Consider the following 15,171-nt stretch of genomic DNA (forward strand, 5'->3'; position numbering starts at 1 on the left):
CTGTATAGGTGGTACGGGGACTGAATAGATAGTGCATGTGTCATTGCATGAATGCATGGGTAGTGCTTGCATACTAACTGGGTGATTGCACAATATAGAATCAGTAAATCATTTTTCATGTACTTATAAAATCCCATATTCACTACCTTTGCAGTCCTGTAATCAGTCAAGCACCTCTCAATAATTCAGTAAATATACATACAACTATATAAATACCATTTGAACAGATAAATAAGTCATTACATACTATCTAGTTAAGTAGATACATACAACATAGCAGAAAGTCTAAAATGTGGTGCTTTACTTTTGAGCTACATCTTGACCATTAAATCTAGAAATATGCAACATCATCAAACTATACCTCTCAACAGACTTAAGGAAGAAAACTAATAAACAACACCTTTAATGAGCATTTTTAAAAGCACACTTTTATTATACATCTTCATTATTATATCTTAAATAATGTGGAATCATTTAACTATACCTTAACTCAAACTACAAAAAGAAGCATAATTAACAACACCTTATTTCACCATTCTATCTTAAAACATATGGCATCATTCTTATTTGCCTTCTGTACGAACGAATAACAGAAACATAATTATTAATATTTGTTTGAAACTTTATTTTTCAATTTTGTTACACAATGATCAGGAAATCAGTACATAAATGATCATTTGTTAGGCGTTCGATTATAACAACAATGATATACTATAATGTACGTGTCAGAACATATGGCATCAGTAGGAATAGTCTAAATGTCAGAGCAATACAAAATCACTAAGAGCCAGCTCACTCTTCGCGGGGTCAACAATTTGAGCATCTTCCCTTCTACTGGCATACCCCCAAATGCATAATCCTAGGTCCGGCAGCGTCCCAAAGGACTATGTGGCACATAAATATGAATACAGTGTACAACATAAACAGCAGTATCTTTCCCACATATCGTTCACTCAACCCACGCCCTCCGAACAATGCCACTCTCAACCTGCGTATCAGAGTCTCTGTTTTTCTCAGCTATATACACCCTATAAAGGCCCCAGATGTATTTAGGATGTGAGGAACTGGGCATCAGGGTCTCATTAACTTCACAATTCATATTACAATACGCTAGGCTTCAAAGCCAAGCCTGTAGTGTGGGTCCCTGTTTCTTACCCCTCATCAATGCTATCTCTTGTTTAGCCAACAGAAACCCAAGCGCCGCAAACCTCACTTTCTTGGGGAAGTTATTGATGTAGCCCAGGGGAGCAATATTTGGGGTGGGAGTCAAGACAGGGAGATCATGTCTCCCAGTGTGGCATGCACCTGCTCCCTATACAGTTGCAGTCTGTGACAAGTCCAGGTCAAATGTGCAAAATCTGAGGGGCAGAGCATTTCCAACAATGATATGGCCTAGATGGGTCTATCCTGTGCAACCAGACAGGTATGAGGTACATTCTATGAAGGAATTCAAAATGCAGAAGTTGGTGCCTGCTGTTAAGGGACACCTCCTTCGTGACTCTACAACACTGTTCCTATTGGTCGTCCAAATAGGGCCGGCCTAAATCATGCTCCAATGCCGTGCGAGTTTTAACATCAGTGAAGGGGCAGGCAGAGATGCATAACTTGTACATTTTTGACACCAAATAAGTGCCCATTTCACTCTCAATAACTAAAGTTAATGGAGCAGCAGATTCGGGCACAATGGGAAATGTGGGACAAGTGGCTCTCAGTATAGAATGCATACGTCGCAGTACGAAGGCGTCCATGAAGGAGCGGTCTTGGAACCGAACATCCTCGGTCATTGAGAAGACATGATCTTTTGGAAGTAGATCCCCCATCCTTTGGACCCCAAAATTAGTCAGTGTGCGTTGTATTAATTTTTTGCCCGTGATGGTGAGCCATGAGGGGTTAGGGAGCGGTAGAGCCTATAAATACAATAGGTCCAGACCTAAAAATCTCCGTAACTTCACCCACGCCCAGCTCATGGTGGAAACCATCTGGATATCTAATGGGTCCCTTGGGATCCCTCTGGGTAGAACAGTGGATAACACCTGCGGGAGCACCAGATCTGCCTCAGGTCGCAAGTATTTGTTCCGAGCGTCCGGGTGGTACCAAGAAAGGAATAACTGCACTGTGCCATTAAATAATATAAATACATATCTGGAACACCAAAACCACCCCTCTCATAAGGGAGAGTCGGAGTCTGCCAGCTTACCCGTGGTCTCTTACCACCCCGTATCAATCTTATAAGGTGTTGTTTCAGTTGTAAGAAAAATGACTGAGTAAGGGGAATGGGAATGTTATTAAAAAAATATAAAAACCTCGGAAGGTCTACCATTTTAATAATGGCGACTCTACCCGCGATCGACAATGGGAGGCGAAGCCATCGCTCTATTTGTGATTCCAATGAATAAACCGCACTGCCATAATTTAACCTGCTGATAGTGGCAGGGTCCATGTGTACGTGGACACCAAGATATTTGACCGTGTCATGACACCATTCAAGTGGATACTCACAGTCCCAAGGGGTAGTGCTACGTGTTAGCGGGAAAATCACAGACTTCTGCCAGTTAATACCAAGTCCTGAAAACAGGCCGAACCGTAAGATCTCCCTGATAATTGGCTCAAGGTTAAGCTGTGGGTGTCTCACATATAAAATAGTGTCGTCTGCATAAAGGGACACCAACAAAGGACCAGTTTTAAACTGCAGGCCGTGGTGTAAATGACGCTCCTGAAAGTGACTGATCAGAGGGTCCATTGCCAAAATAAATAATAAAGGGGACAAGGTGCAGCCCTGTCTCGTACCGTGAGACAAACAAAAAGGTTGGGATATCGTTCCGTTAATTCACAATCTGGCAGAGAGCCTAGTGTACAAAAGGGCGGTGGTGGAAACAAAACCCTCAGGCATTCCCATGCGTAGCATCACCGAAATACAAAAGGGCCATTCTAAGGAATCAAAGGCCTTTTCGGCGTCCAGTAATACCGCAGCTGCTGGAGTCTCGGGGTCTATCCATGAATTACTGCAAACAGGGTCCGTAGATTTAGCGAGGTGGAGTGATGGGGGCAAACCCAGACTGGGCCGGAGATATAATATATTCCATTAATAAAGAAAGGCGGATTGCGATCACCTTGGCCAATATTTTATAATCAAGGTTCAATAGTAAAAGGGGCCTATACGAGCCACAGAACGAAGGATCTTTATCTGGTTTAGGGAGCAGAATTATGACGGCTTCTCTAAAGGTGGGTGGGAGAATACCCTTCTCTAGCGCTTCCGCATAAACCTCTATCAAACATGGAACCAAGATATCTTTGTATGCTTTGTAAAAATCCGCAGAGAACCCATCGAGACGAGGCGCAGATGAACCCCGAAGCTCCTCTATGGCCTCCACAATACTCTCCTGAGATATGAGAACAGCAAGAAAGTCCTGCATGTATTTCTCCAAATTGACTAGCGCAATTTCAGCGAGATAATCTTCCTGACGCGGAGATCACTACTTATCCTAGAGGTGTATAGGGTCTTATAGTGGGACAGGAATGTGTCGCAAATCTCCGGAGTGGAATTCACCAACTGGTCTTCAGGACCTCTTAGTTCAGTTATATAACAGACCCCCAGGATATAGCGGCATGGATTAGCAAATTTAGAGGCACAAATATGGAAATTTAGTGGCACAAATATGGAAATTTAGCTGCATTTTTGCGCCACTTTATTTTACTCATAATCATTCCTTTTCAGCTTTAAAACAATGGAAACTTTTAGAAGAGTATTCCACTTTGAAATAGGCCCTAATGTGATGTAATTTGCTTTGATGTCCCTTCAACTACCCCTAGCATTTTTTCCACCCCCATGCGGACAGACTTACTCCCTCTGACAAGGCAGCTGTTGAAAATTCACCTTATGAAGGATTAACCAGCAGTGTACAGGAGGGTTGTCCACCAAAGGTGCAGCATCCGCGATGGGAAGAAATACTTTGGTGGGTTTCAGAGCTCTTATACTTCTGCAAACATTCCACCCATCATCTTCTGGTGATATATTACTAATAGGAGACACATTTTTCCATTTATGAACTTTCCTCTTACAGACATTCTTAGTCCAACTGGTTACAATGAAGTTGACCAATACTACACATCCACTAATATATAGGCTGCTAAATGAACACCCACTGTTGGAACAGACTCTATTAAATGATAGAGCCAATGGAAATGTTTTAAAATGCACAATCTCAAGCATTGCTGGCAATGAAGTGCAACAGGCAACTCAGAGTGCGGAGATGAACTCATCTCTGCACCAATTGAATTGGTCTGCGAAGCCTCACAGCACAGTACTCGAATATTCCCATCATCAACTCGGTCTGTCATCGAGCTTCACTGGTACAAGAAATACTAAATGCAAACCCAGCCGGAGACTGCTCGCTCCCTCGAATATCAAGTTCCACTGAGACAGAGCTCGCCTGTATCTTTAGCCAAGGCCTGGCTGCTTTGCGTGACCTTCAAGTGCCCTCGACCCCTCACAGTCCGGCTTCCGAGCCAATCACAGCACCGAGACCGCCCTCATCGCCGCCACCGATGACATCCGAGCCCTGATGGACAACGGAGAAACAGCGGCCCTCATCCTCCTAGACCTCTCCGCGGCATTCAACACTGTCTGCCACCGCACCCTAGTACAGCACCTCAGCAACGTCGGAATCCAGGACAAGGCACTGGAATGGATCATCTCCTTCCTCGACGGAAGAACTCAGAGAGTCCGCCTACCACCGTACAAGTCAGAGGCCTCCGAAGTCATCTGCGGCGTCCCTCAAGGATCCTCTCTGAGCCCCACCCTCTTCAACGTCTACATGAGCCCCCTCGCGGCCATCGCACGCCAACACAACCTCAGCATAATCTCCTACGCCGACGACACCCAGCTGATCCTCTCCCTGACCAACGACCCCGCCACCGCCAGAGCCAACCTGCACGAAGGGATGAAAGAGGTGGCCGAGTGGATGACGACCAGCCGCCTGAAACTGAACTCTGACAAGACGGAGGTCCTCATCCTGGGCTCTTCACCCTCCGCCTGGGACGACTCCTGGTGGCCTCCCGCCCTGGGCACCGCACCCAAACCGACAGACCATGCACGCAACCTGGGCTTCATCCTGGACTCCTCCCTCTCCATGACCAGGCAAGTCAACAACGTCTCCTCGGCGTGCTTCAACATCCTACGCATGCTACGGAAGATCTTCTGGTGGATCCCCACCGAGACCAGGAAGACCGTCACCCAGGCCCTCGTCACTAGCCGACTGGACTACGGCAACGCCCTCTACGCCGGTACCACCGCCAAGCTCCAGAAGAGACTCCAGCGGATCCAGAACGCCTCAGCCAGACTCCTCCTCGACATCCCACGAACCAGCCACATCTCCGGACATCTGAGAGACCTTCACTGGCTCCCCGTCAACAAAAGGATCACCTTCCGCCTCCTCACCCACGCACACAAAGCCCTACACGACCAAGGCCCGAGCTACCTCAACAGCCGGATCAACTTCTACGCTCCCAAACGCCACCTCCGATCAGCCAACCACGCCCTCGCCGCCGTCCCCCGCATCCGAAGAGCGACTACAGGAGGAAGGTCCTTCTCCTACCTGGCCGCCAAGACCTGGAACTCCCTCCCGACTGACCTGCGCCTGACCCAAGACCACCTCTCCTTCAGGAAGAAGCTGAAGACCTGGCTGTTCGAGCAGTAGCGGCACCCCCCCTCCCCCAAGCGCCTTGAGACCCTACGGGTAGGTAGCGCGCTCTATAAATGTCTTTGATTGCTCTTGTGCTTGAGGCGGTGCATACACTGAAATGCTTCAGCTGGAGGGGGGACACCTGAGGGGGTACACAGGTGACAGGAGCTGTGGTTAGACGCTCCACAATTTGACTTCCAGTGACTTTGCTCCCAGGAGGCTGGGGCCTGGAGCGAACAGCTACTGAAGTGGTGAGCTAGGCGGTATTAGCAGATACCCTTGGAGACATTAACTGACACAAAGGAAAGCACCCCCTGAATTGATGTGCAGGGGCCTTCTTAGGCCCATGAACTTGCCCCTCCTTGAGTCTGAACTGACCCACAGTGACATCAGAAGTGACCTTCCTAGGATACCTCTTCCATGACCTACATATTGAGCCTAGTTGCGATGGTTGTTTGAGGTGTGGCATGCTCCCATCCACCTCTCCTTGATTGCTATTATGGGGCACTTTTGTAAAAATCACGGCATTTTTACTAAAGTGCCGATTTCGCAGGCACTTTTGTAAAAATCGCAGCATTTTTACAAAAGGGCCGATTTCGCGGCAAACCCCGAAATCGCAAAATTCTGGAGGGTCTGGTATAAGCTTTACTATAATGGGGCGGAGGATGTGTGCTAATATGTTGCCAGGACGTTCGCCTTCTCTGTACCTCCAGGCCGTGTGGTGCCTACCCAGAAATAAAAGTTCCCTCTCTGCAGGGTCACGGAATTCTGCCATCAAAGCCAAATGCTGAGTCTCCCCCTCAGCTGAGGCGTGCTTAAGCAAGCTCGAATCCAAGGTAGCTATTTCCTTCTCAATGCGAGATAAAGTATTACGCAGGTCCTTCAGGAAGCCCGCGTTTTTAGCAATACAGACCCCCTGAATATATACTTTAAAACCCTCCCATAGTACTGCCCATGTATCCACCGACCCTGTATTGATGTCAAAATAGTCTTCTATGGCAACCCTCACCTCTTCGAGAAACACCTGATCTTGTAGCGCCCTCCCGGGAAATTGCCATTACCTCTCCAAACCACCTGGACGCGGGACATCAAGCCGCAGTACCACAGGAGAGTGATCTGAAAAGGTCAGTGGCAGCGTAGCCAATGTTCTGAACCAGCCAGCAACGTTCAGAGATACCAACCAGCAGTCAATTCTAGTCCAGGTGTCATGAAATCCAGAGTAGTGCGTATATGCAGGGGAGGTCGAGTGGTGTGTGAGCTCTCTGCCAACCAGTGAGAATTGCCTGCAAATAACCTGTAATGCAATGCGAGAGCGGTGTTTAGTGTCGGGTGAGTTGGCGGTGCTGTCTCTAGTGAGATCTAATAATAAATTAAAATCACCCCCCAGAAGGAGCAGACAGGGATTTAGTGCAGATAAGTGTATTTGTAGCGAATGAAAAAACTCCGGGGAGTCGACATTTGGCCCATAGATACCTATTATTGCAACAAAATGGCCCATTAGTGTGCCTGCAACAATAAATAAATAGCCTTCACCATCATCTATCACTCTGCTCAGGGAAAATGGGACCATTTTATGAATAAGTATGGCCACTCTTTTAGCATATCTACTATAACTGGAAAAATATCTATGGGCTCCCCAGCTTGCAGCCATTGTTGGAGTGTCAGATTTAGACAAATGGGTCTCCTGCAAGCAGGCTATATCAATGTGGTGACGCAATATGTAATTGAGCACCTGGCGCCTTTTATGGTTGTTTAAGCCCCTGACATTCCATGACATAAGTGATAGCCCGAAACGACAAGGCACATTACCTAACTGTGCCATTCTAGGATTACAACATTAATCTTTGAAATTGTACAAGTTACGCAAACGCCATAACACAATGACCTGTGTACACATACCAAGCAAACGGTAAACAAACTGCAAGTATCGCCCACACCACCTACCACCCAGCCTCACCCTTTCCCTAGCGAGGCAAAACCATGCCCTACGAACTACCTGACAGTGCCAATGAAATGTTTCTGTAAATGCGGGAACAGCACATGAACACCGTGATCTTAGTACATACAAAAAACAGAACCAGTTATACAACATGCCACGTCAGCCAGATATCCAAATGTAAAACACTTGCAAATAGTAGAAAATCAAAAAATGAAATATACATTAGAGAAAACTCAAAGCTCAAAGAAGGATCATCCAGTCCCAGTGTTAGAGAAGAGTTCCATACAGGCTTCGGAGCCGCTATGGGGAGGAGATACGACTCGCTCAGCTGCTGCCACTCCGTTGTTATCCTTCTTGTAGTTATGGCAAAATTCCTGCGCTTCATTCGGAGTGTCAAATATGCGTGATCTGCCGCCCACATCCACTTTGAGTCTGGCCGGATATAGCATTCCGTACCACAATCCGAGGTTCCGTAAAGTGGCCTTCACTCCGTTGAATTTCCGGCGAGCATCTTGGACCACGACCGTGAAGTCCGGAAAGAATGCTAGCTTGTTCCCCTGCCACTGAATTTCGCCACGTTTACGAGGGGTGCGTAGGGCTGTGTCTCTATCTCTAAAATTTATGATCCTCGCAATGATGGGTCGCGGTGGCAGGCCGGGGTTGGGGCGAGGGCCTAGTGACCTGTGAGCTCGCTCCACCACAAATCCTTGTGTAAAATTCTCTCTGCAAAACAGTTCATATAGCAATTGTTCCACAAAAACTTCCATACGACCTGTATTGGCAGTTTCCGGTACGCCAAGGATGCGAACATTGTTGTGCCGACTGTGCGCCTCCAAGTCCTCGTTCAAAATTCTCTCCACCCTGTCCAGCCATTTCTGCGACTGGGCCGCACCATCTTCCACATCTGAAATCCGCGCCTCAGCCTCATCCAAGCGACGGTCATGCGCCATCCAGTGCATTGAATCTGCCATCCAGTGATTTAAATCCCGCTCTCATTTCCTTAAGCATTGCAGCTGTGAAAGACGGCAGATCCTCCGCATCCTTGGCTCCTTTGGCTCCCTCCGTCATGTCCGCGAGCTCCTTGGCTGCATTATCAGTGACCTTCTTGAAAGGCAAAGTCCATTGTTTGGGATCTTTGCGTCTCATGTCCTAGAATAGAGACTTTCACAGCTATGGCAGGAATAAAGTGGTAGTAGCACTCTCTGGGAACAAGCACAGCGAGGGTAGGCCCAGCCCAAGTTAGGCCGTCTGGTGTGGCGGAATCGGTAAGTCCAACGTTGACGCAATGCTGGTGAGGGCTGCGCTCCCGGATTAAGGCAGTGTGCTCCCACAGTGCGCGACCAATCAGCAGACCAGTCTCTATGCCGCAACTAGAGTGTGCAGCAGATCAGAGAGGCCAGACCCTGATACAGCGAGCCACAGGTCTCCCATGCCACCAGGGTCTCTTAGTGGTTTGTGGTATCCCCAGTCGCCAGGCAGGCCCAGTACACAGCGTGGACTCTTAGGATACTCCGAGGTGGGTGAGCACTAGTTTAACTGGGAACATTGGAGGACATCAGTCCGCATCTCACAGTGGAACAGCCTTCTGTGGAACCCAGGGAGGCAGCAGCGGTAGTCATCTACTGAATGTGGGAGGCGAAGGTACGAGATTGAGCACATCCTCCTAGCCAGCCATGCAGTGGGTTGCCTCTAATGGGTATCTGCGCCACAGGGCCCTTTACGCAGGTCTCCAGAGCGATAGAAGCTATGAAATAGTGGGCCGAACCCGCCCGGTCCTGAAGTCCACAGAGGGAGGAGGGAGCCCGGGCACCTATCCCGCACCAGCGCCGTACACAGCGTGGACTCTTAGGATACTCCGAGGTGGGTGAGCACTAGTTTAACTGGGAACATTGGAGGACATCAGGCTGCATCTCACAGTGGAGCAGCCTTCTGTGGAACCCAAGGAGGCAGCAGCGGTAGTCATCTACTGAATGTGGGAGGCGCAGGTACGAGATTGAGCACATCCTCCTAGCCAGCCGTGCAATGGGTTGCCTCTAATGGGTATCTGCGCCACAGGGCCCTTTACGCAGGTCTCCAGAGCGATAGAAGCTGTGAAATAGCGGGCCGAACCCGCCCGGTCCTGAAGTCCATAGAGGGAGGAGGGAGCCCGTGCACCTAGCCCGCACCAGTGCTCAGCAGAGCCGATCGGGCCGCCTCCTCACACCCGCTGCACCCCCCTGCACTTACTACTTTTGGCATTCACAGAATGCACTTACTACTTTTGGTATTCACAGAATGAACTTACTCATTTCGGTATTCACAGAAGTTAGGACTCCTAGTCCTAACTTTACTACTACTAAATTGAGAAAAATCCTAATTTTAAGACTTTCGGTATTCACAGAAGGCATTTAGGAGTCCTAAAGTTAGTATTCCTAACTTTACTACTACTAAATTGAGAAAAATCGTAATTTTAGTACTTTCGGTATTCACAGAAGGCATTTAGGAGTCCTAAAGTTAGGAGTCTTAACTTTACTACTACTAAATTGAGAAAAATCCTAATTTTAAGACTTTCGGTATTCACAGAAGGCATTTAGGAGTCCTAAAGTTAGGAGTCCTAACTTTACTACTACTAAATTGAGAAAAATCCTAATTTTAAGACTTTCGGTATTCACAGAAGGCATTTAGGAGTCCTAAAGTTAGGAGTCCTAACTTCTGTGAATACCGAAATGAGTATGTTCATTCTGTGAATACCAAAAGTAGTAAGTGCATTCTGTGAATGCCAAAAGTAGTAAGTTCATTCTGTGAATAACAAAAGTAGTAAGTGCAATCTGTGAATACCAAAACAGTAGTAAGTTTAGGATTGAGTCTTAAATTCATTCTGGGAATCGGGCCCAACATTTTCATATGGAAAGCATCTACAGGAGTGACGGAGTACACTTCACTGATGAAGTGAACAGAGTGTTTTTCAACAACCTAAAGCTCTGCATCCTCACTTACATGTAGCTGCAAGAAACTTATAATAAACACAGGGGCTCTTTTTAGAGCCACCCAAAAACCCAACATATAACCTAGGGTTGTATAAAACCAATCATAATTATTTTTACTTGGAGTTGCGCACCCAGCGTGACTTAGAGCCGCACACCCATCGTGTTCGCACCAGGGGGCTGTGCTGGGAGCCACGCACCCCTCTCGTTCACATTAGGGGGCTGCGCTGAGTGCTGCGCTCCCCTTCGCGTTCACACCAGGGTGCTGTGCTGGGAGCCACACACCCTTCGCGTTCACACTAGGGGGCCGTGCTGTGAGCCGCGCACCCCTCGCGTTCACACCAGGGAGCCGCGATGGGAACTGTGCACCCCTTTGCGTTCACACCAGGAAGCCACACTGAGCGCCGCACTAGAGTCGCAACTCCAATGTTTTTTTTTTAACTGTCGACTTACATTAATTTACATTTGCCCCGGGACCCCATTCCCCGGGGCTTGGCCTGTCCGTTAAGGACCGTGGGGGAAGCCCCAATGCCCCCACAGTTCCGCCGGCTCCCCGACTCCTGCGGGAGCCGGCATTGCTTTTCCACACGGGGAGCTGCTAACATGCAGCTCCCCATGTGGAAAAGTAATAGGCTTTGGATTTTAGAAGTGAGAGCAGGCAGAGAACCGGCGCACAATGCCAATACTTTTAACTTTTGCAAGTGTGACACTTATAGCATTTGTAATCCAACATGTTTTGTATTTACGTGACTTAGATGTATTGATATTACAAATAACAATTGTTTATAATTTTTTTAAATACCTAATACTTAAATACAAGTTATTGTAATTTATAATGACAATAGCTTAAACTTTTGTAAATATCTTTTGTGAAGATTATGTTCAGTGTATTTTATTGTGACGAAAAACCAAGAACAGAATTGAAATATTAACATCTTTTTGTGACATTTGTAATAAAGCTTGAAACATTGAGAGAACATATTTGAACCAGTTGTTGTTGAATGGTTGCACAGATTGATGCTGTGGTGACGCGGAGAGATGTTGTGGAGGTGAAGAGTGATGCTGTGGCGTTCAGTGATGCTGTTGTAGCGCATAGTGATGTTGTGGTGCCCCTGAGTGATGCTGTGGTGCCCCGGAGTCATGCTGTGGTGGTCGGATAGATAGGTAGAGTGAGGGCGATAGATAGCTAGAGGGAGGGTGAAAGATAGAGTGAGGGCGATAGATAGATAAATAGAGTGACAGTGATAGATAGATAGACAGAGTGATGGCGATAGATAGATAGACAGAGGGACGGCGATAGATAGATAGACAGAGTGAGGGTGATAGATAGATTTGAGTGAGGGCCATAGATAGGCAGATAGATAGAGTGAGGGCGATGGATAGAGTGAGGGGGATAGCTAGAGTGAGGGAGATTAAACGATAGAGTGAGGGCGATAGATCGATAGAGGGTGATAGATAGATAGATAGATAGATAGATAGATAGATAGATAGATAGATAGATAGATAGGTAGATAGATAGATAGATAGATAGATAGATAGATAGATAGATAGATAGATAGATAGATAGATAGATAGATAGATAGATAGATAGATAGATAGATAGATAGATAGATAGATAGATAGATAGATAGATAGATAGATAGATAGATAGATAGATAGATAGATATAGGGTGATAGATAGATAGATAGATAGATAGATAGATAGATAGATAGATAGATAGATAGATAGATAGATAGATAGATAGATAGAGGGCGATAGAGTGAGAGCGATAGAGTGAGGGCGATAGACTGAGGGCGATAGCCTGAGGGCGATAGAGTGAGGGAGATAGAGTGAGTGAGGGCGATAGATAGAGTGAGGGCGATAGATAGAGTGAGGGCGATAGATAGAGTGAGGGCAATAGATAGAGTGAGGGCGATGGATAGAGTGAGGGAGATAGATTGAGTGAGGGCAATAGATAGAGTGAGGGCAATAGATAGAGTGAGAGCGATAGATATATAGATAGATAGATAGAGTGAGGGTGATAGATAGATAGATAGAGTGAGGGCAATAGATAGATAGATAGAGTGAGGGCGATAAATAGATAGAGTGAGGGCGATAGATAGATAGATAGATAGATAGATAGATAGATAGATAGATAGATAGATAGATAGATAGATAGATAGATAGATAGATAGATAGATAGATAGATAGATAGATAGATAGATAGATAGATAGATAGAGTGAGGCCGATAGATAGATAGAGTGAGATAGAGTGAGACTGATAGATAGATAAAGTGATGGCGATAGATAGATAGAGTGAGGCCGATAGATAGAGTGAGGCCGATAGTTAGAGGGCGACAGATAGATAGATAAAGGGCGATAGATAGATAGATAGATAGATAGATAGATAGATAGATAGATAGAAAGATAGATAGATAGATAGATAGATAGATAGATAGATAGATAGATAGATAGATAGATAGATAGATAGATAGATAGATAGATAGATAGATAGATAGATAGATAGATAGATAGATGGATGGATGGATGGATAGATAGATAGATAGATAGATAGATAGATAGATAGATAGATAGATAGATAGATAGATAGATAGATAGATAGATAGATAGATAGATAGATAGATAGATAGATAGATAGATAGATAGATAGATAGATAGATAGATAGATAGATAGATAGATAGATAGATAGATAGATAGATAGATAGATAGATAGATAGATAGATAGATAGATAGATAGATAGCGATAGATAGATAGAGGGCGATAGATAGATAGATAGAGTGAGGCCGATAGATAGATAGAGTGAGATAGATAGAGTGAGACTGATAGATAGATAAAGTGATGGCGATAGATAGATAGAGTGAGGCCGATAGATAGAGTGAGGCCGATAAATAGAGGGCGGCAGATAGATAGATAAAGGGCGATAGATAGATAGATAGACAGACAGACAGACAGACAGACAGACAGACAGACAGACAGACAGACAGACAGACAGATAGATAGATAGATAGATAGATAGATAGATAGATAGATAGATAGATAGATAGATAGATAGATAGATAGATAGATAGATAGATAGATAGATAGATAGATAGATAGATAGATAGATAGATAGATAGATAGATAGAGTGAGTGCGATAGAGTGAGGGCGATAGATCGGCACAGGAGAAGAGAAGAAGAGAAAAGAACAGGGAGCTAGAGAAGGAGGCGGTGGAAGAGAGCAGCAGATCACTACGGGAGCAGAGAAGTGAACAGGGAATTAGAGAAGGAGGTGGGTGGAAGAGAGGAGCAAATCAGCACAGGTGAAGAGTACAGGGAGTTAAGGAAGGAAACTATCAGCAGATCAGCACATCAGAAGAGAACAGGGAGTTAAAGAAGGAGGTGGGGTGAAAGAGAGCAGCAGATCAGGACAGGAGAAGAGAAGAGAGCAGCGAGTTAGAGAAGGAGGTGGGTGGAAGAGAGGAACAGATCAGCACAGCAGAAGAGAACAGGGAGTGATAGAAGGAGGTGGGGTGGAAGAGCGCAGCAGATCAGAACAGGGGAAGAGAATAGAACAGGGAGTTAGAGAAGGAGGTGGGTGGAAGAGAGGAACTGATCATCACAGGAGAAGAGAACAGGGAGTAAGAGAATGAGGCGGGAGGAAGAGAACAGCAGATCAGCATGGGCGAAGAGAACAGGGAGTTAGAGAAGGAGGTGGTGGAAGGGAACAGCAGATCAGCACAGGAGAAAAAAACTGAGCTAAAGAAGGAGGCGGGTAGAAGAGAGCAGCAGATCAGCACAGGTGAAGAGAACAGGGAGTTAAGGAAGGAAGCAGGTGGAAGAGAACAACATATTAGCACAGGAGAAGAGAATATGGTGTTAGAGAAGGAGGCGGGTGAAAGAGAACAGCAGATCAGCACAGGAGAAGAGAAGCGAATGGAGTTAAAGAAGGAGTTGGGGTGGAAGAGAACAGCAGTTCAGCACAGGAGAAGAGAAGAGACCAGGGAGTTAAAGAAAGAGGTGGGATGGATGAGAGCAGCAGATCAAGAGAAGATACCAGGGAGTTAAAGAAGGAGTCGGGTGGAAGAGAGCAGCAGATCAGCTCGGGAGAAGAGAAGAGAACAGGGAGTTAAAGAAGGAGGCGGGTGGAAGAGAACAGCAGATCGGCACAGGAGAAGAGAACAGGGAGTTAAATAAGGAGGTGGGGTGGAAGAGAGCAGCAGATTAGCACAGGAGAAGAGAAAAGGGAGTTAGAGAAGGAGGCAAGGTGGAAGAGAGCAGCAGATCAGCAGGAGAGAACAGGGAGTTAAAGAAGGAGGTGGGATGGAAGAGAGCAGCAGATCAGCAGAGGGAGAAAAGAAGAGAACAGGGAGTTAGAGAAGGAGGTGGGTGGAAGAGGCCGCAGATCAGCACAGCAAAAGAGAACAGGGAGTCAAAGAATGAGATGGGGTGGAAGACAGCAGCAGATTAGCACAGGAGAAGAGAACAGGGAGTTAAAGTAGGAGGTGGAGTGGAAGAGAGCAGCAGAACAGCACGGGAGGAGAGAACAGGGAGGTAGATAGGGAGGCGGGTTGAAGAGAGCAGCAGATCAGCTCTGGAGAAGAGAAGT

This window comes from Lissotriton vulgaris, chromosome 1_1 (genome assembly GCF_964263255.1).
Source record: "Lissotriton vulgaris chromosome 1_1, aLisVul1.2, whole genome shotgun sequence".
Classification (NCBI taxonomy): domain Eukaryota; kingdom Metazoa; phylum Chordata; class Amphibia; order Caudata; family Salamandridae; genus Lissotriton; species Lissotriton vulgaris.